General features: G+C 44.5%; 1 pseudogene; it reads right to left on the bottom strand.

The window, feature by feature from the left end:
* Positions 1–2175: 2175 nt before the first annotated feature.
* Positions 2176–11084, bottom strand: LOC125427703 (annotated as a pseudogene).
* Between the last annotated feature and the right edge of the window lie 10096 nt (positions 11085–21180).

The raw sequence follows: 21180 nt of genomic DNA on the forward strand, positions 1-21180 counted from the left end.
TTCACGTGTCTCACAAAGACAAAAAATGGATTAAACAGTATAAAAATGCAATCAGATCAGTAAAATACATAGCTTGGTATGGCCCCAACAACATATTCCATTCCCACTTGCTTTTAAATTACTGATTTAATATTAATTGGATCTGGTAAAGCTTTCATCCCCTTCAACATGTATCCAATAATCTGGGCATTGTTAATATGGCTGCCATTTAAGATTCTTCTTTGAGGTGGTGATTCGGGTGTGATGTAGTGGTTAAGAGCAGCAGACTTTAATCTGGAGAACTATGTAGTTTTCCCAGTCCTGCACATGAAGCCTGCTGGATGAGCTTGGGCCAGTCACAGTTCTCTCAGAACTCTCTCAGCACCATCTACATCATAAGGTGTCTGTTGTGGGGAAAGTAAGGGAAGGATTTTATCAGCTGAGACTTCACATGATTGAGAAAAGTGTGGTATAAATCCAAACTCAACCTTTTCTTCTTTTGAAATTAGGCAGGCAGTGATCATAGCAAAGGCCTTTCTGTGAGGAAGAACATTTGTTGGAATGTCCTTTCCAGAGAAATGTGCTAAGTACCAGCCAACTTTATTTTTTCCAAACCTTTAGAAGAAGAAGAAGAAGAAGAAGAAGATGATGATGATGATTTATATCCCCCTTTTCTCTCCTGTAAGAGACTCAGAGGGAACACAATCTTTGCTCCAATCACCTTGCCCCCCTCACAACGGCACACCCTGTGAGGTGGGTGGGAGCTGAGGAAACTCCAATAGAGCTGTGGCTAGCCAAAGTGCAACAGCCGGTCAATGGGAGCAATTAACACAGGCTAATCTGAATTCCTCAGATAAGCCTCTGCATGTCAAGCGGCAGAGCGGGGAATCAAACCCGGTTCCTCCAGATTAGAATGAACCTGCTCTTAACCACTACGCCATTGCTGCTCCTTACTTAATTACTAACTTGTTTTTTGTTGCAACTGGATTGTAATTTTTTTTAAAAAAACTTTTCTACTTCATTGTTATTTCATTATTATTATGAAGTAATTGTTTTTAAGCTTTCACTTGGAATTATTGTTATTATTGTTATTATTGTTATTATTGTTATTGTTGTTGTTGTTGTTGTTGTTGTTGTTGTTGTTGTTGTTGTTGTTGTTATTATTATTATTATTATTATTATTATTATTATTATTATTATTATTATTATTATTATTATTATTATTATTATTATTAGGTTCATAGACCGCCCTCCCCCGGAGGGCTCAGCTTTTCACTTGGAGTTTTTAAGCTTTACCTTGGAATTCTAACAGTGAATAGCAGACTAGAAATGGTTATGGTCCACAAGAATAACATAGAAGTAAAGTTGCCAGCTCTGAGTTGGGAAATATCTGGAGATTTTGGGGGCGGAGCCTGGGGAGGGTGGGGTTTGGAGATGGGAGGGACCACAGCATGTCTAGTGCCACAGAATCGGCCATCCAAAACAGCTTTTTTTCTCTAGGGAAACCAGAGATCAATTGCATTAGCTGGAGATCCCCACACCTAGAGGTTGGCAACCCTATATAAAAGTGTGTATGTTGTAATACTGGAACCAGACTGGGATCTGGGAAATCCAGGGTTAAATCCCATTCTTGACTTGAAACTCTGTTTGGGTGATCATCTCTCTCCAGTTCTCTCTCTCTCTCTCTCTCTCTCTCTCTGTGATACCTAACCTTTTCATGGTTGTTCTGAGATTAATATGCATAAGGGGAGAGCTGTGTATACTGCCTTGAATCCCTTGAAGGAAGGGAAGCATAAAAATATATTAAGTAAAAAAATAAATGCCTCAAATAAACAAATACGTTGAACCAGTCTATACATGGTTGATGTTATTTCTAATTAAAAGGTAGGCATTTTCTTTCACAGGCAACAGAAACCAGCAGGCATTTAAAACTGATACCAATTCCTAATACATTCTGTGACAAAAGAAACCTGAGGCAGCGGCGGTAGTGCCAATGGGGTGAGGGGAGAGCGCCATAATGTTCCGTAGCATGCCATGGCGGGGTGCGGATTGTGGTGTGGTGAAAGGCGTTCGAGGTGTGGGGTGGCACTCGCGGCAGTGAGTGCGAGCGTGTCGTGCTCTGGGGTGAATTTCCCTTTGCATACCCCTGACGCTGAGAGAAGTGCTTTACCTTCTGGGGCTAGGGAAGGTCAACATCTACAAGTAAATGAGCAGAAGTTCTCTTATTACCGCTTCACAGCAAACTCTGCCTGATACCCGCATCACTTGGGGGATTAGCGCTAACTCTGCCTCCGTACGAGTTTGATTGGTTCCCGGTATTAATGTTAGAGTTCCAAAAAGGTATAGAATTTCAGATCCATGGAAGGACCCCACCCATTCAGGCCAGAAAAAAGCCAGTACTGTGGTGGGTGAAAGAGTAAGCTAATACCGCGGAGGACTTCCCGGTCTTTCTGCAGTCTCTGTGGCAACTTCGCTTGCTGGACATACCAAGTAATAATCACCCAAGGCTTGGGATAAGGCGGAGCGATACCGTGCTGGGCCCTCTGGTTCTGCTTCGCTGTACCTCTGAGCAATGGCTTGAATGGCATCATCCGTTGCATTCCATACATTTATGTTCAAACCGTCCAAGAGTTTCTCCCGGGTCAAAAGGCACTCGCTGGATGTACATAATGAAGGAGCAGTATGAAGGACAAAGAGGGACCCTTCATCGGAAGTGGTGCCAATCATAATAGGTTTGGCCTGAAAGTGACCGGACTTTACTAGTTTCTGTGGGTCATCAGGAATAAAATCTCCATCTGTGGTTGGTAAGAAGGAAAGATTCAAAACAATCTTGGGATCTACAACTGAGGAATTGTATGGTTGAAATTCTTCCATTGGCTTTTCCTGCAAGCAGCTCACTATGGCATTGCCCTCCTCTTCTGAACAGCCCATCTGCTGGGCCAGGACCAGTGCTCTCCTCTTGGCCTCCTCAGGACTCACCCAAATCCTGGGTGCAATGGCCGTCCCACTCTGCAGCACAGCCCGGTCAAAAAGAGGCTGACTCCCCAGGTGAGAGGAGGTGATGAGGTGGACGAGGCGGCTCCTCCAGCACTTCCACCCAAGATGGTGATCCGAGTAGGGTCTCCTCCAAAGGCAGCGGCATTCTCCTTCATCCATCTCAGGGCCAACTGCTGGTCTAACAGGCCCATGTTTCCTGGTGTTATGAGAATAATTCAAATATTCCCTTTCAATAATACTCACATACGATCAGATAACAGCAGGTAGCGTTTATTGGTCACTTCTGCAGAAGGAGATCAACAGGACCAGCTTGAGATCAATCTGAGGTCTGAGATGCAACTCAGCTCATATTTAAAGGTCATGGTATTACAAATCTTTGCGCACATAGCCCCACCTGGAAAGCCCAAGCTTGTTTTCCGGCAGTTATTTCTCGTAAAAGTAGCTTCTGCTTTCTCTACATATACTGTTATTTTAGCAATTTTAACAAAACAATATCTTACACTTTCCTGTAAAGTCCCCCTGGTCCCAGAAGGCTTCCTGTCTTTACTTCTCCTTTCTTTGTGGTTAAGCGCCTTTTCCCGTTACAGTTAGTAGTTTTCAGCAAGCTTATTACAAATACTTCTGCAAACGTGTTTTTAAAGCAAGTTCCTTTTTTCTGTTTGCTACATTATAATATTAATTACTTATGGATTTCTCACAACTCCAATTTTATTCATAACAATCCCCAGTTTTTCTCTTTAAAATGACTTTTGTGAGAAATCACCTTTCATATTTTCATATGAATCTTCATGGTCGTTACTAGTGGCCTCTTTTGGTGGAGGTATCTGACAGCAAGCTACCGGAATCCTGCTTCTTCTGGGGGTTTTTCCATCCTAACAATCATGGCTAAATCAGTGGAGACCTGGGATCGAGCAGGTATACAATGGCCGATCAGGGGCAAACATTGAATACAACAGCAAATTACAATTCCTATGGTCACCAAACCTATTGCTCCAATTATGAAATCTTTTATCCACCCCCAGTCTGGAAGCCAACTGGTGAGCCAATCCCACCATCCTGTCTTCGTGTTTTCCTCAAAGGTAGCATGTACTGCTTTAGCTATATTGTGTAGTTTCTTTATATTCGTTTCAATTTGACCTGATTCGTTGATATAGTGACAACAGGTTGTGTTTAACCAGAAACATAAGCCCCCCTGTGCACTTAAAAGAAAGTCTAGGGCAATTTCATGCTGAAAGGATACTTTAGCTAAGGATTCAATTCCTATTTCTAGCTGCCCGCGCTATCTGCTGTGTCATTGGCCAGAGCCTCTAATTGTGCAGACAGTATTCTTAATTGTTTGACATTCCATGCTACTCCTAACGTTGGCCATGCAATAGCTACAAACCGTTCTCCTTCTGTGAGGTAAGTGTTCAGGGGGTCATATCCAAGCGTGGGGTCTATTTCCCTTTTTGTTCTCCATTGCATCCTTCTTCCCCAAGCTTCTTTGGGTTGATCTTTTGGGTAATAAATCATCCCCCCTGGTGCAATGGTCCCCAGAGTACAAATTCCCTTCCACCTTGGTGGAAGTATTTTCAGTGCTAAATTACCACAAAGCCAATAAATTCCAGGAGGGGTGAATATATGTATAAATTAATATCATATATTATCTGAAGATGTACCATATTAAAAGGAGTCACTACATTGTCATATGAGAGCTCCTGGATATGGTTCGAAGTTCTGCTGAATTTCTAATTAAAGGAAGGTTGCATGACCAAGCCAAGGTTATTCATGCAAATCAATCCTGCCTGGGACATGAGTAGGGTCCTTTCACAAGAGGGGTAGCTTCCCAGGTCTTCTACTGGGTCTGGTGCTGCAGTGGGTGGTAACGGTTGCTTAGTGGGTTTGGGAGTAATTCTCACAAGATGTATGAAATTCCCATCTTGGGTCTGGATCCTAACGTCTCCCGGTTGGGGCTGTATGGGGGTTTTATATTGAGACCTTACTCTAAATTTTACTTTCTTTTCCGGTTTCTCCTCGTCTTTTCTGTAATATCTATCCATTTGGAGGCCAGTGTTCCGACCTCCTCATTCCTATGCCACCGCAGGCAGAGACTTCGGCCAACTCCATGAGTAGAGTGTTAAAAAAACAATGCGAGGGTTGGGTCACTTATTCCTATATGCGAGATTTTTTCAATCACTTCAGGATTGGTGGCTCCCTGCACAGAATGTATCGTTCAAGCGTCCAATGTGTGAGGGCTGAGGAGGAGTAGTAGAGGCCACCCTCCTGATCAGTAACTGGACCGTGGCTACACAACCAGCATTCAGACATTCAGGGCCCTACTGGTGTTCGAGATAAGAGAGGTGGAACTGGTTGCGATGCCACCCGGCCTGGGATTGGTGTCTCTGCAAGCAACTGAGCAAGAATATCCGACCCACATTATCATTCTCTGCATGTTGGCACTGGAGTATGTTGGTTAGAAGGGTTTGCGTCTTTCCTTCCCTCCTCTCCTTCCCTTTCTAGAGGGCCGGTGGCCTACGATAATGTGACACCCACAATATTGAAGTGGTGCCAAAATCTTGACTAAAGGGACTGGTAATGGGTACAGACCCAATTGAAACCTGGTGAGATGGCTTCCGATACCTGCGCTCTCACTAAGCGGCTTTCCAGAACTCTGTTGTTATTAGCTATCACAGATGCAGGTAAACTAGCAATATACGTCCGGTTCGTCTTGCTACTACTAGTATTTTTACCCCACCTGTGTTCAGCGGTTCTGAAGATTCAAATCTCCCAGTAAGAAGTACATAAAGGACCAGTTGCATGTAGTTCAGGGCCTCTACCAAAGAACTTTGGGTCTTCAAGCTGCCTTGCTATGTTCTGAAATTTGTGCGGAAAAAGAAGGAGGGAGTGCTCCTGACTCTATTTGCTGCCCCCCTTCTTCCATTATTGCAAACCCACTCTTACGAAGTCCATTTATTACCCTGGACGAACCATCAATGAACCAATTTGCTGCACCCTGAAGAGGGGTTTCCTCCAAATCCTCTCTGGGCTTTGTTTGTAACTTTATTGTAAATGTCTATACACTCATGATGGAATTGACAAACTGTTGGTTCATTGGGGGAGGAGTCCCTGCACCACTGGTCCCATGTTTTCAGTAACCAAAATTAAAGTCAGACTGTTCAATAGCTGTGCTTCAATCTGTAAAGCCTAGAATCAGTCATCCATTTAATTCGAGCAGCATGTGATAATACAGTTCTAAAGTGATGAGGGTATTAATACTATCATTGCTGCATTCACTACAAATTTTCTTGTCATTCAACTGCTAAAGCCACTGCCGGAACGGAAGCGAGGGACAATGACCAACCCTAACAACTGGATCCAGGAGTTTGGAAAAATATGCCACTGGTTGATCTATCCCCCCCTTTTTCTGAACAACCGCTGAAATCATGTGGCCTTCCCTTACTATGCAGAACAGGTGCAAAGGTTTACGTCTGTCGGGCAAACCTAAGGCTGGTGCGTTTATCAGTGCTTTTTTAAGAGCCTCAAACGCTTTAATCTCTTCTCTCTCCCATTCTAGCCTGTCGGGTTGTTCAGTTCCTCAATTTAACTGTCAGGGTGTGGTGTAAGCAATGGCGAATTAGGAAACCAGGTTCTGCAGTAGTTTACAGTCCCAGGAAGCCTCTTAATTACGCTTTGTTGTGGGAGAGGTAAAATCTTGTATTCCTGCTATCTTTAGGGATCTATTAGTTTCTTTCCCCTTTTAGGAGATGGCCAATCAATATTTCACCTGGGTTTGACAAAGCTGGAGCTTTTCTCCTGAAACTCTGAGACCTTTTCCAGCCAGAAAATTGAGCAGTCGAATAGAGGAAGTCTTTAAACATTTAGCCTCTTTCCCACTCAGCAGGAGATCATCTACATACTGAGTTAAAGCAGTGCCTGGAGTGGGGTCCCATTCGCATAGGACTTGAGCCATTATCTCCCCAAAAATAGTGGGTGATTCACAATAACCCTGAGGCAGGTGCATTCCATTCTAAGCGGTGACCAACCCGGTATACGGATCGCGACCCACTGAAATGCAAACAATAGTCTGGCTGAAGGGTCAAGAATACCTGAAAAAATGCTGAAGTTAAATCTATTACTGTGTAAATCGTGTGACCCGGGGACATTGTTGAGAAGTCTGTGAAGTCTTGAGCGATTGGAGTTCTTTGGACTACAACTAGTAATCTCCCTTAAATCTTGTACACCATCGCGATTTGGGATCAATCTGGCTTTCGAACTGGAAATTATGGGGGGGTGGAATAAAGGCGAAGTGGATTCACTGATTAAACCGTCATCGTACAGACTTTTTATAACTGGTGCTAATCCTAGCTGAGAGTCTTTAGGGACTGGATATTGCTTGACACATACTGGGCGCTCATGCTTGACTGTAATAGTTACCGGAGTGACATCTAACCGTCCTGGGTTGCCGGGAGCTGCCCACACTTGAGGGTTAATTTTTTTCTTTATCTACTTCTGTCAACATCCCCAAACGGGCTATGCATTTGTCATCTTTTAGCTTAATGGTCATTCCCAGTTTGCCTGCAAATCTCGGCCCATTAAAATTTACTCGGCTAGAGCTGACATCCAAAATCATGCATGCAAAGGCTGACCCGTCATTTGCAGCACAAGGAGGAGTGCCAAGATAGGGACTTCGAGGACTCCTGTACTCAATTACCCTGCTTTTGCCCCAGTTTCTCATGTGGGGGACTTTCTCATATAATGTGGATCTTGTGGCACCCGTGTCTATAAGGAAGGTTATGGGGTGTCTGTTCTGTCCTACCTCTAAAGTTAACAAGGGTTCCTCGCGAGGCAGGTCGAAATAGAAACCCCGACCCTTCAGTGGGTCCTCCTCCAGCTGCATTGCCTGGCCGGAAGGGTATCCCGTTGGTTCCTACCTCCCTGTAATCGGGGACAATCTGGAGTAAGCCAGTGTCGAAAACGACCACAGGCTAGGCAGACATCATGGGACGGCCGGAGGGACCGGCCGGCTGGGTCCAAGCCTCTTGAGGGCTCGTCTCCCCCTTCCTGCTGTTTCCCAATTTTGCCGGTCGTCATGGAAGGCCTGGCTCTGTCCGCCAGACCGAAATGGCTGTCTGCTTGGTTAGCCTATTATTTCTATTTGGCCCCAGGGCCGGGTGCTCCGATCCTGACTGACTCGGCCTCTTATTCAGCGGGTCCAACCGGTATTGGTCAGTCGGGTCCAACCAGCTCTGGTTACTCAACCAGGTCAACCTGCAGCAGGTGGTGTTCTTCATCACCTCTTGTACTGTTTGTACCATGAGATTAATTTTTTCTTTCTTGGATGTCGTCTCTGCGGACCACAACCTTTTGGGCTTCGTTAACAAGCTCTTGAAGGGATTTTCCATTAGACCATCAATTTTTTGTAATTTCTTTCTAATATCTTCCTGTGCTCCTCCAATAAATCTTAATTTTAAAATAGCTGCATTGGCATCAGCCTCTGGGTCAAGCCCTGCAAATTTCCGCATACTATCTTTTAGTCGAATCATATAATCCCAGGGGGTTTCCTCCTTTCTCTGGGGAGCCCCAAAGGCTTTGGCAATGTTGACAGAATGAGGAATAGTTTTAACTAAACCCTGAAAGACCCTCTTTCTAAATTCTACACACCGGGTTCGGTCTACCGGATCCTGTAAGTCCCAATCATCTGGGGTAACTAGTGGAATCTCATCCTTAGACTGCTGATCTGTACTCCTATTATCTTCACCCATCCAAGTTTTTCTGGCTGTTTCTACTGCTTGATTTGACACTTCAATATTAGTAAGTTGTTGCAAAATATGCAACAGTTCTGTAGGAGTAAAACAAGAAGGTCTAGGAATCCTCAAGGGCTTTAATAAACCCTTCGGGGTCCTCATTAAATTTGGGAAGGTGCCCTTTCATTTCTCTTATCTCTGCAGATGTTAAAGGGGCCTCAACATATCCTATTTGGCCGTTTCCTTGTGGTACCTGTCTTAGAATAACCCGGGTTTTCCTCTTAAGATCTGAACTATCAGTTAGACATCATACTTCTTAGCTCGTGCTTTTAAATCCTGTAATTCTTTTGACAATTTCCTCATTTCAAACCTCTGGTCCTCCTTTCTTTCCCATTCCTGACTAACCGGAGGGGCCGTTGCCTCCTGGGTTTTCTGAACAGTCTGGACGGTTACTGCCTGTCCCCCTGAAGGTCCGGCTTGAGCAGCCGCTTGGACAGGTAATTGAACAGCGCAATGGGTGGGGGGCTTGAGCGAATTATTTTATAAGGGAAGCCAATCAAGGGGATCCCATTTCTTTGTTTCCTTATTCCATACTTTGTTCTCCACCTCCCTAGCTACTTCTATGCTGGGGTATAGTTTACCGATCCTCTTTACTGTCCTGCAAAACAAATCCATATCTCCATGTATCAATATATGCCATCCCGACATCTGGACCAATCAATGGTTCTAAGTCCATCAGATCCACTATATATTGATACACTTCTTTACAAATCCCTTTGTCACAAGTTCCAAAAATAGGCCATCTTCTTCCTGATTCCAGTTGATAAGTGGGCCAAATGCCTGTACATAATTTCACCATCATCTCCTTCTGGAGAACCTCTGTGCCGCCTAACTTATCCCATTGTTGAAGGATCTGACCCAAGGGGCTGGTGTCTGGAATCAATATAGGCTTACTCCCATCCTTGGGAGGCTTTTAGACTAGTCTCGTTACCTTTTCCTTTCCTACTTTTACGGCTCAACTTATTCCCCATATTGGAAGAAAGTAACTCACCAGATCCGTGGACGTCTGATTTTGATAGAAGCCGGCTTGCTAAATGCTGTTATTGATCTTTTCAGGGTTTTGGCGTGAAGCGGAAAGGCTACGAAAGGAGTGAGCGAGCGAAGCGATGGTTAGATTACTACCGCTTCGATTCCCTTTCAATCCGATCCTTTTTTTCTGTTGGGTCAAGAGGGCCAAAGCCTCCTGATGCCAAAGCGGGCACGATGGGGAACCCTCTCCTCTTTAGAGGGTCCTGTTGAGCCAATTGTTATGAGAATAATTCAAATATTCCCTTTCAATAATACTCTATACGATCAGATAACAGCTTGAGTAAGCGTTTGTGGTCACTTCTGCAGAAGAAGTCAACAGGACCGAAAGCAGTCAATCTGAGGTCTGAGATGCAACTCAGCTCATATTTAAGGTCATGGTGCAGTTACAAATCTTTAAGCACATAGCCCCCACCCTGGAAAGCCCCAAGCTTGTTTTCGGCAGTTATTTCTCGTAAGTAACTTCTGCTTTCTCTACATATACTGTTATTTTAGCAATTTTAACAAAACAATATCTTACACTTTCCTGTAAAGTCCCCCTGGTCCCAGAAGGCTTCCTGTCTTTACTTCTCCTTTCTTTGTGGTTAAGCGCCTTTTCCCGTTACAGTTAGTAGTTTTCAGCAAGCTTATTACAAATACTTCTGCAAACGTGTTTTTAAAGCAAGTTCCCTTTTTCTGTTTGCTACATTATAATATTAATTACTTATGGATTTCTCACAACTCCAATTTTATTCACTAGAGTAGGCTGGAGGTGGTAATGAAAGAAGCCTAGAGCTCCCAGTGATGAAGATTCTCATGGACACCACAATCACATGCTCGGTAGCAGCTAATATTGCCCCATTATACATTACCTGCAGGAGGGGTTGGTACTTGAAGAACCCCCCACCATAGATCCAGACCAGGATAGCAGCTGGTGTGGAGAGGGTTGAAGATAGGGAACCCAGACGGTAATGGAAAAGGCAATCAATCTTCTGAAAGGGGCGTGTTGGCCTTCAACATTTCAGCATCAGGAGTGCCCGAAATAAGTTTTTGTGGGCATGAATTGCCAAAGTTGGTGGCTTCCAGAATGTGGCTCCATGGCTTATGGGGAACAGGCTTTTGGAAACGCCATTTCCCCACAGGGGGTTCTGCATAGGGGATGCCCAGAAAGGCTGTGACTGATCTTGAGCCAGCTGGGAGATGCTTTCCCTGGATAGGGCCAGTGGTGGTGACTACTACAGTACTATTGTCAGCAGAAGACTCAGATTCCACAAGGGAAAGGGCCAGGAAGCTCAAAGACCAAAGCAAAAGACAAGGCATTCCAGCACCTGAAAGGGAAGCATCCCAGAAGAAACTATAAAACTATAAGACAAATAAGCAATCATCTTCTAAAGTCCTGCCTCTCCCCTGGGGGTCTGGACTAATTCTTGGTGGATTCCACACAGCAGAAATACAATGTCTTTAGGATGTTATTTTAGGTAAGAACTTCGCATAGCTCTCTTCCCCCAAAGAAGATAGGCCTCTTGTATTCCTCTCATCTAGGTTTTTCAAAGACCGCTAAACTAACTATCTCTCCCCCCCCCGCCCCCAACCAGGGTTGAGGACGATTCCTTCATGGTGAGCAAATGCCAGCAGTCAGGAAACACTTTATTTCTCCAGCCTCGCCCTCTTACTTTCATTCCTGCTGTGGAGATTTGTCACGGATGTTTCCTGTTAGGTCTCGGACCAATAATCAATAAGTGGACTCTAGATACAGGATCAGTTGTCTTTATTGAGTTGGCAGTGAGAACTCAGGCTTCGTAAAGCCAATTCTGGCAATCCTGGCTTTTACAAACATATTTACGGTATTACCCTTTGACTCCCTCTGATTCCCATCTTCCCATTATATTTATGCTATGCAAACTCCACACTTGTGAATGCAAATCCAGTTGATCCAGCCAATCTGACCCCATTAAACTCCAGTGGACAAGGTGAGCCCAACAAAGTTTCAAAAAGAGGAAGAAAATGTCCTTACTTCAAACAGCGGGTTTATTGGCTCTGGATAAGAGTGTTAGTTTAACTAGGTTTTTATTTAGCTTTTGGTTAGGGGGTTGTGTCAGTTTAGTGAAGAAAGAATAGTTTAGTGAAAGAAACAAACATCTTGTTAAGGGCTCGACATTCCCAATGTACATATGCATGTTCTGTGGAAAGAATTCTGTGTGAAAGAACAGCCTTGAACCTGGGAAGTATCTCATCAGTTGTGGAAATGGAACCCACTCAGCTGAGGTAACCTGTCTGGAGAAAGAGAGAATCAAAGGTCCATGCATTGCTGAAGGCTTTCATGGGCGGAATTGCTGGTGTGTTGTGTGGTTTCCGGCTTATATGGCCGTATTCTAGTAGCATTTTCTCCTGACGTTTCACCTGCATCTGTGACTGGCATCTTCAGAGGAGAAAATGCTACTAGACAATACCATACAGCCCGGAAACCACACAACACCCAATCAAAGTTCCCTTCGTGGTTTATTTACTTTCCTTGGGACTCAGCTATACAGCAGTTACTCTCACCTATGAGGATGAAGTTGAGAGCCAAATTTACATTATACATTAAAGCCATCCTCATATTTATCCTGTTAAATACTTCATTCCCTGTTAAAGAATACTTTCTTGTTCATCTCCATGCATGTTTTGTTTTGTCTAATCAAAAATCCTTGAAGAAGATATTTCTACTCATCTTCTAAGTAACTAGAGTCTTGGTCTAGCAGTTTCCAAATGAGATGCTTTTAGGGAGCAGACACCTCATGTTCTATCAGTCTTTTAATCAAATCATGTGCCTCCCTTTTTTCTGGTGGGTGGGTGGAGTTTATGTAATCCAAAGGGAAAGCCAGAGCGGGGGATTGGACATTCTTCAGTCCAGTAGGCAGCTGCCTCATCAGAGTCTTTGACCTTCCCATAGCTCACAATAAAGGACATTTCCCCTTCTTCAACCTTGCTGTTGCTTTTGAGGGCCAGACACCTCAAGAGTTTGAGGAACAAGAAGACCAGAATAACTTTGGTTGCCAGCCTCCAGGCATGTGGAACCCATGGGTTTCTTGACCCCCTCACCTAGATAAATCTCATTTGAGACTTTCTGCCTTTCTTTGCTACTATCCCGACTTGGCTTGATTAGAAATCCCAATAACTATTAATAGCTTATTATTGTAGCTGTAGATTCACTGGAATGTCTGATTTCTCACACAGAATATTACAGCGCAGGCTCTAGACCAGACCAGAGGTTCATTTACTCCAATACTTTGCTTCATACAATGGCTAACTATTAAATCCGCAAGCAAACCACACTTGTAGCAAGAAAGATGCAGAGCGCCCAGGAGGTGCGTAGAAGAACCAAAATGTTGTGCAGAAGCACAAAGCTCTTTCCAAAATCAAACAACCCCAGCATTGTTGACAAAGCCCCATAGCAGAGAGCTTTCACTTTTAAACTGGGACTTACATCTGGTCTGTATTTTCCATAGAGTGAAGAGGTAGACTTTTAAGAGGAGCTTACAATGGACTGTACCACTTCAGAATCTAAGTGGTTGATGGGTGACTTTGGGCAAGTCACAGTTCTCGGAGAACACTCTCAGCCCCACCTATGTCTGGGATTGAAACATTTATGGGAGGGGAGGAAGGGAAAGAGATTGTAAGCCGCTTTGAGATTCCTCACGGGAGAGGAAGGTGGGATAAATCCAAACTCCTCTTCTTCTTCTATTACATTATTTATCTGTCTGTCTTCTTGCTCAAACACAAGGAGAGAGGTTCTAATCCACCAGGTCTCTACTATGCCAGTTGTCTGGTTGCAGGATGCTTTAGAAAATGGGGACTAATTTAAAAATTTGATCCCATCTCTGTGCTGAAGTGGTTGTTAGATCTCAAACCTTGAAGCAACAAACAGATTCTGTATTGTTGATCAGCAGCATTTATTGCTAGGCATCGAAGCACCCAGTTTGTCAAAGCCAGCTCTGGTGAACTTGGCTTTTGCTATCCCCTTCATTCCAATGTTAATCCCCCATCCCATTTTCCAAAGGAATGTAAAAAGAGTTAGTTTGGACTATGGTGCCCCAATGTTGCCGATAGATAGATGCCAGGATGCCACCTGGCATCCTGCCCCCACAGGACAACGGAAACAATCCTGTTTCCCATGAGACCAAAGTGTCAGGAGAAAGCCTAGTCATTTAGTCAGTATGTGAAGCCATAAAGCATAGATCGAGGAAAGAATCTCCCAGAATGGCAGTGATAACATATAACAGGCTGGTTACGTGTATCTTGTAGCAATTATATTGAGCTAGGAATGCATCTCAATCAACTACTGGTAGATACAATCCCCCTGATTGTTCAGTGGTACAGGTCATTCCACCACACTTTACTGCATGAATAGGCCAAACCCCAGCCCATCGGTGCTATAGGAATCAATGACGTTGAGTAAAAGAGTCAGCAACCTAGCAGAGAACATGTCTACTTATTTACAGAAGAGATTGCTGAGATTAATTGTGCAATCCTAATGGGAGTTACTGCACTCTAAGCTCTTTCATTTCAATGGACTTGGGTTGGAGTAACTCCTTTTAGGATTGCACTGTTGGTCTCCCTGGCAGGACTCTCTTCCCTCTCTTTTCTGTCATCTGGTGCAGCAGTAATTTGAGACAGAAGACTTACCCTTTCTCTTGGCTCCTCCTCTATCAATGGTCTTTTTCAGCTCTTTGCAATATCGTCACTTATCTGCTACAAATGAAGGGAGCAAGAAACCAGCATGATTTATCTGGAAAGACACAGCAGGGAAGAACCTGTATAAATATCCACTGTGATATTCATGTGAAGAAACAAATGGACAAGAAGTTCATGGGTAACTGGATCATAGGGGGCATGGTGGGGCAGGAGAATCCCTGATAGGTTCAGGTTGAGTATGGCCAAAAGCCAGAGACCTCTGGATAAGATAAGAGACTATTATCCAAACAAGAGAAGAATTTGCAGGAAGGCCAAACATACTTTGATATCAGAACACCTGTTTTGGATGCAGAAAGGTCCTGGGTCAATTCTGGCCATTGCCAGTTGAAAGCTATCAGGGAACTTTGACTCTCAAAAGCTTATATACCAAAAATCTTGTCAGACTCTAAGAAGCTACTGGACTTCAATCTAGCTTTTCCATTGCAGACCAACATGGTTACCCTCTGAAACTATCAGATGATGATGATGATGATTTATTATCCATCTTTCTCACTGGGGAGCCCTTTCCTTTTGCGCAGGCCACCGTGCATCACTCCCCGGTGGTCGCTTGAAGCCACTGTTCCCAACCTAAACCCTGAACAGCGTTTTGGGAAACGGCGGCTTTAACCGCTGCCCTGGGCTAACGCAGCAGCTGGAAGGCACCATCCCTCCCCCCATTCCCAATCGACCTACCTTCCTCGTGACTGTCTGGCGTGTTGCCGAGGCCTGGGGACACGCCCCCCTGCCCTGCGACTCCGGAGCAGTCGCGCGGCCAGGAACGGTGTCCCCTGGCCTTCGGCGGCCTTGGACAGTCACAGGGAAGGTAAATCGATCGGGTGACAGTGCAGCGCAGCGCCCGTTCCGGTAGTTTCGGGACCATTAGATCGCGGAATGGTCTGGGGGGGGGTTAATTAAACGTCATGTACGCCCGACCGACCCTAGCGATAACCCATCGCGGAAATGGCCGTAGCCTCAGAATGGATTGCAAAATACAATGAAAGGACTTCTGTCTAACAGCAAGATCTCTAACAAAAACAATGCAGTGGAGCCAGGCCTTAAGAACTAGCGAACACATGCAGTAAAGAGAAGGTTACAAAGGAAGAAAACTCTGGAACGCCGTAAAAGGGATGGTGGTGATATTTGCAGTAAACACTGGTACGTACTATGGTTATAAAACTATACTTTGTAGATGCAACCATCATTATACTGTTGTTCTGATCCCTTTTATAATTATTTATAGTCCACCTTTCTCATTGACACTCAAGATGGATTACATAGCACAAGTCAAGTACAATCAACTGGACTGGACATCCAATAATCAATACAATACAACATGGAGGACAGAAGTTGGGAGCTTACTTATATTGGTCGTTTCTGCATGGTCAAAATATTCTGGCTTGAGCAAGAAAACTATCCCTCTGCAGCCAAGAATTCTGCACAGTTCCTGATCCGAAAGCAGATTTGTCCCACAATATTTCCCTCATCCCAGGGTATTAAAAAAAGCCACATTGGTGATTCTTTTAAAAAAATCCCAGGGTGAGCCTGCTAGAGTCTGCGACCATACAAACACCAATTGGTAGCAGGATCAGTTTATTTTTTCAAAAACAACAGCCAATCAGAACGTGGGACCCAGGGCATGCTCAGGTACGCTTCCCAAGTATATAAAGAAGTCCTGGGCTTATGCAAAACAAGGCAGAGTATTTCCTCCCGGTCTTCACTGGATGCTTTCAAAAAATGGGCAGTCATGTGAATGGACACCCTGGGATAAAATAGACCCAGGTTAAAAAAAAATCCCAGTGGCACACAGGTATAATTTTGCTGTGTATAAATGACTATTGACAGCTAGCAATATACCAGTATAGACCACACTATGATCCCTTTAGCAATGCAATTTTCTAAACCTTTCATTGCAATACTGCAGTGGCGTAACTACAGTGGGACTGGGGAGGGCTCCACACCCCAGCACGTACATTGGGGTCATGTGGGGATGGAAAATTGCCCCACCCCACCCCTCCCCTTCTCTGTTCTCCCTTCTCCCTTGCCCCACCTCATCCCACCCCACCCCACCCCACCCCACCAGCCAGGCCCTGAAGCCCGGAGCAGGCTGCTTTTTTAGCTGGCAGCAAAAAGCAGCCGGCTGAACTAAGGTAAGTGGGCAGGGAGTGAGGCACCATGGGGGGTGCCATGTGGGGCACACCCCTACCTCCTGACCCTTCTCCTCTCCTCCCCATCCCACCTCACCCCACCAGCCAGTCCCCATGGCCTGGAGAAGGTTGCTTTTTCAGCTGGCTGCTCTTTGCATATATATACCAGTGCCATGACAGATTTCTGACTGGCCATAGGAGATTTGATGGGCTGTGCATTTATGTATGTACGTACGTACATAGGTATTAGCAGAGTAGAACAGAAGAGAACAATTCCCCTAGTACTCAAGGTTATCTGAGAGCAACTCAAAGTTACCCTCTGCTTGTGCTGCCCCAGTACTCAAGGTTACCCAGCCTAGCCCTTGAAGAAGAAAAAAGTCTCTCCCTTCCTCCTTCAGCTCCAATTGTTGGTCCCTGGAGCAGTCAAGAGGGAGGGGCATGTCTCCCAGGCAGTAATTTTGCAGACCACAAATGAAATACTTTCCAGCAGCTATGAATGCCCTCTTATATATTGGACCACCATTTAGAAACCTTTCCTCCATGGATTCTAGCAAAGATGGGTTTGACAGCTGAGGCATCTGGACACTGAAGACAAGACATTTCTTCCAAATGAAACAAGGAAGCTGGTAGAATCGGTGAAGTCTAAAGGAATCATCTGAAGTTCAGAGTTGTAGGAGAGGGAAGATGTTGCCTTCAAAATAACATCTTCACTGCTGATGGGAATGGGGTTTTGGGAACATCATTTCCTGAAAAGGCTGTTCTGAGAAACAAATTCCCAGCGAAGCTACCAGGGGAGCAGAGGCAATCACCCACTGGATGACCTTGGTAGCACTTGAAATGGTGACCACTGTGGGGTCGTCAGAGGCAGAGTCTGAATTCAGTGTGGTGTGATATGCTGGGAGCAATCACAGGTGGGAAGCTGTAGGTTTCTGGGTTTGGGGAATCCTGGTTGCAAGTTCATTCCTGTGCTACGATCTAGGATTTTAGAAATCAAAGACAAAGGAAGCTCCTTAAGAACAGCTTTATTGAAGCCTAAGGTTTCATGGGCTCTAGCCTGCTCGTCTTTAAAGTGCCCGAAGCCTTTTTTCCCTGCATGATTTTTTACATAAAATGTGTAATAAAGAATATGGCCCCTTCCGCACATGCAAAATAATGCGTTTTCAAACCACTTTCACAACTGTTTGCAAGTGGATTTTGCTATTCCGCACAGCTTCAAAGAGCACTGAAAGCAGTTTGAAAGTGCATTATTCTGCGTATGCGGAATGAGCCTAGGTTTCTGCTAATTACCCAGTACTCTTGAAGTGACATAATTATTCCATATCCAATTTGAAGGTCCAAAGTTCTGGAGCAGGGGTGTTCAAACTTGCTTATCATTAAGAGCCGCATAGAATAAACCTCAGATGTTTGAGAGCCACGAAGACATGAAAAAATATTATATACATATTTTTATCATTTCATGCACATTTTGTTACAAATCTTTTATATAAATACACTGTATAAATTATAACAGAATAACTAGTTTTATCTTTTTGTAACATCAATTTTAATAATAAATTTTACCATTTTAATCTAAAAAAAAAGTTTGAAGACGCCTGAAATAGACCAATGTAATAATAACTATTCATGTATATATATATTTATTAATTACTAGCGGGGCCCGGCCACGCGTTGCTGTGGCAATTGTCCTTCTCATCACAGTCCGCAACCCACACAGATGTCCATGAAGGTCCAATGATCTGCAGCATAGCCTTTTGGGGTGGTCAAATGGAATCCCTGTTTCCCTTTTCAATTCACATTGTTATACGGTGGTGTCTTGTTTTTTTAGTATAAAGTAACCCTTCCCATTCTACAACGGAACTGTCCAGAGTGCGAATCCCGCTGTCCACGAGGCTGGTTGACACGCACAGTCCTGGCTTGGGTAAGGCAGAACTGGGGCAAGGAGGGTATCCCAGTCAGGCAGCAGAGGCAGGGTGGTGATGCGCTCAGATCGAGGCCAGCTCTCTGGGTTCTTAAAGGGCCATGTGCAAAAGAAGTGGAGCTGGTAGTGTTGGTTCGCCCCCACCTCATGGATTTTCTTAGAAGAAAAAGGCAAACTCCAGCTCGCTTTTAGTAAGAGAGCTGTGGTGAATATGGGTGAGGAAGTGGGTAAGTGGTGGTTGGATGTGAGGGAGGGCAGAGTGAGGTGTGTGAGGATGAGCTGGATGTGTATTGTGTGGTAGCAGTGGGTGAGGCACAGAGAGTGAAAGTTACTTGCGTGTGGGGGGGGGGACCCCACCTGATGTCTCACACGGCAAAGTGTGTATGTGTTTCACTTCCAGTCGTATTACCTAACAGTGTTACCTATTTACTGTTTTCAGTGCTCCTCTCTGCCCATCTGCACGAACATTCTGAGCCCTCAGGCCACAGACGGACAGGCTGCACGAACATTCTAAGGGTGACAGTTAAACACAAACAGCTTCATGGCCTGGTGCGCCAGGAAAAAAAGTTTTACCTGGCTCAGGTATGGACTTTCGGTGATTTGAAGGTCCGATTACCTGCCTGCAACAGGGAGGAACGTCACGTGGAAATTTGGCGGCGATCCGTCCAGCCATTTCAGCGTTAGGGAGTGACTAACAAAGTCACTGTTTGCTTTTTATATATATATATATAAAAAATATATATTATATATATATAATTAATATTAGATGAGACTGCCAAAAATAAAAACAAAAGGGGCAAAACCAGATATTGCTAATGATAGTTACAGGCTATTACTGCTGGTAGAAATATTGTGAGTCTCCATCTGTGAGTCGTATAAAATCCAGCTGATATGTTGTCAAGGCTGTTCAAATTACAGGGGATGGGACCTTGGCACTTCTGCCTCTGACGCCAGCAACCAAGCTCTTGCTGTCCCTTCTGGTGTCCTTGTCCCATAATGAAGTACAGCTCAGCTGCAAAGCCAGGGATAAGGACATACACAGCAGGAGACAGGTGGGACACACCGCTGACCAGCCACTCCAGCCGCAAGCTGCACTTGGTTCCTCCAAGGGCTGTTAACGCCTCCAGCTAACCCAGAAGCACAGTAGCCAATGACACTGCCGAATTGAGACATAGCAGCATAGAGGGAAGGTCAAGACAGAGTTTCTGTGGGATTGAGGAATGACGAAGAAACCAAATGTTGTGGTTTAGAGAAGGGCCCTCCAGTGGTCAGACCAGTGAGAGAAGTGAATGATTTGGGGCAGCAGAGTGCTAGAGAGAAATGAGAGGTGAATTGTCCCTGCAATGCAAGCAGTTACACCAAGTTAGTAAAGCGCTTTCAGACAGCAGGATCATTGGCTGCTCTGCTCCTGGGTGAGCTTAGAGATTAAGGGTCCTTGGAGAAATAATGTTGGTTTTTAGGCTGAGCGAAGGCATCAGTCTTGGATCCTTTCTGAGAAATGTGAACATTTTCCTCTCTCGTTCCAGCTTCCAGAACTCTTGCAAATGTCTCCGCCAGTGTCTGAGGAACACAGACCATGTGATTTTAACTCTATTAATAGGCAAGACTCACCTTACATTGGTTTCAACTGGGTCTTAATTGATTCCCCAGAAACCACCTGTGGAACCATGAGAAATGGAGAGAATAATTAGAAATAATGACAAGCGTGAGGCTGTGCTCAGGGTCACAGGCCTCAAGGTGGCGCTGCAGTTCTCCTGGAAATACAGCTGATCTCTAGAGCACACAGATGTGTCCCTGAAGGGTATGGCAACTTTGAAGGGTGGAATCGATGGAATCTCATCTCTGCAGAGCTCCCCCCTGTCTTCAGACTGAAATCTCCAGGAATTTCCCAAGTTAGAGATAGCAATTCCAGCTGTACTAATTTACATATGATTTAAAAATAGATTTGTTTCGGCTCTTGAACTGGGATTTAAATCCAGGGTTAAAGCATGGCGAGCTCCAGTTAGTTCACTCAAATTAAAATGTCACGACATGGACTGGTTCAATCTCGGCACTTCCCACGCAAGTCAAACCTGTTCAATAGACAATCCAAGGTGGATTAACAGGAGTTACACAATCTTCACATCAAATCAAATGCAAGATACGCATAAAACAAAGAGCCACTGAACCAGAAGGAGGGATCAGGAAATTTAGTCCCATAAATGCAGACTTTATTGTGATCCATAATAAGTTGTTGTGATGATGCTGATAATTGACATGTTTTAAAATCAGTCAACAGAAATGGCTATGAAAGAAGGAAAGTATAAACTGAAACTTCCTCCATTTTCCACTGCATCTTTAGACTTCTTCCTCTTAGTTCATATGATATGGTTTCTTCATCCATATGCCCGTAATTTTCATTACTGCTTTCTGGGCTAGACAGAAGAGAATCTTTTGGAGACAGGTCTGCAGCAAGAAAAAAGGCTGGGAAAATGAGCTTCCCGCTGCATCAAGCAAGATAAACCAGAAACTCCAGTGTGGTGTTCTGGTTAGATTGCTGGACCTATGGTTCCAGGTTCAGATTCCCACTCTGGCATGGAAGCTTGCTGGGTGACTTTGAGCTAGGTTGTTTCCCTGCTCACCATTTGTTGCGGATTACTGG

The sequence above is a fragment of the Sphaerodactylus townsendi genome, linkage group LG03 (genome assembly GCF_021028975.2).
Source record: "Sphaerodactylus townsendi isolate TG3544 linkage group LG03, MPM_Stown_v2.3, whole genome shotgun sequence".
NCBI lineage: Eukaryota > Metazoa > Chordata > Lepidosauria > Squamata > Sphaerodactylidae > Sphaerodactylus > Sphaerodactylus townsendi.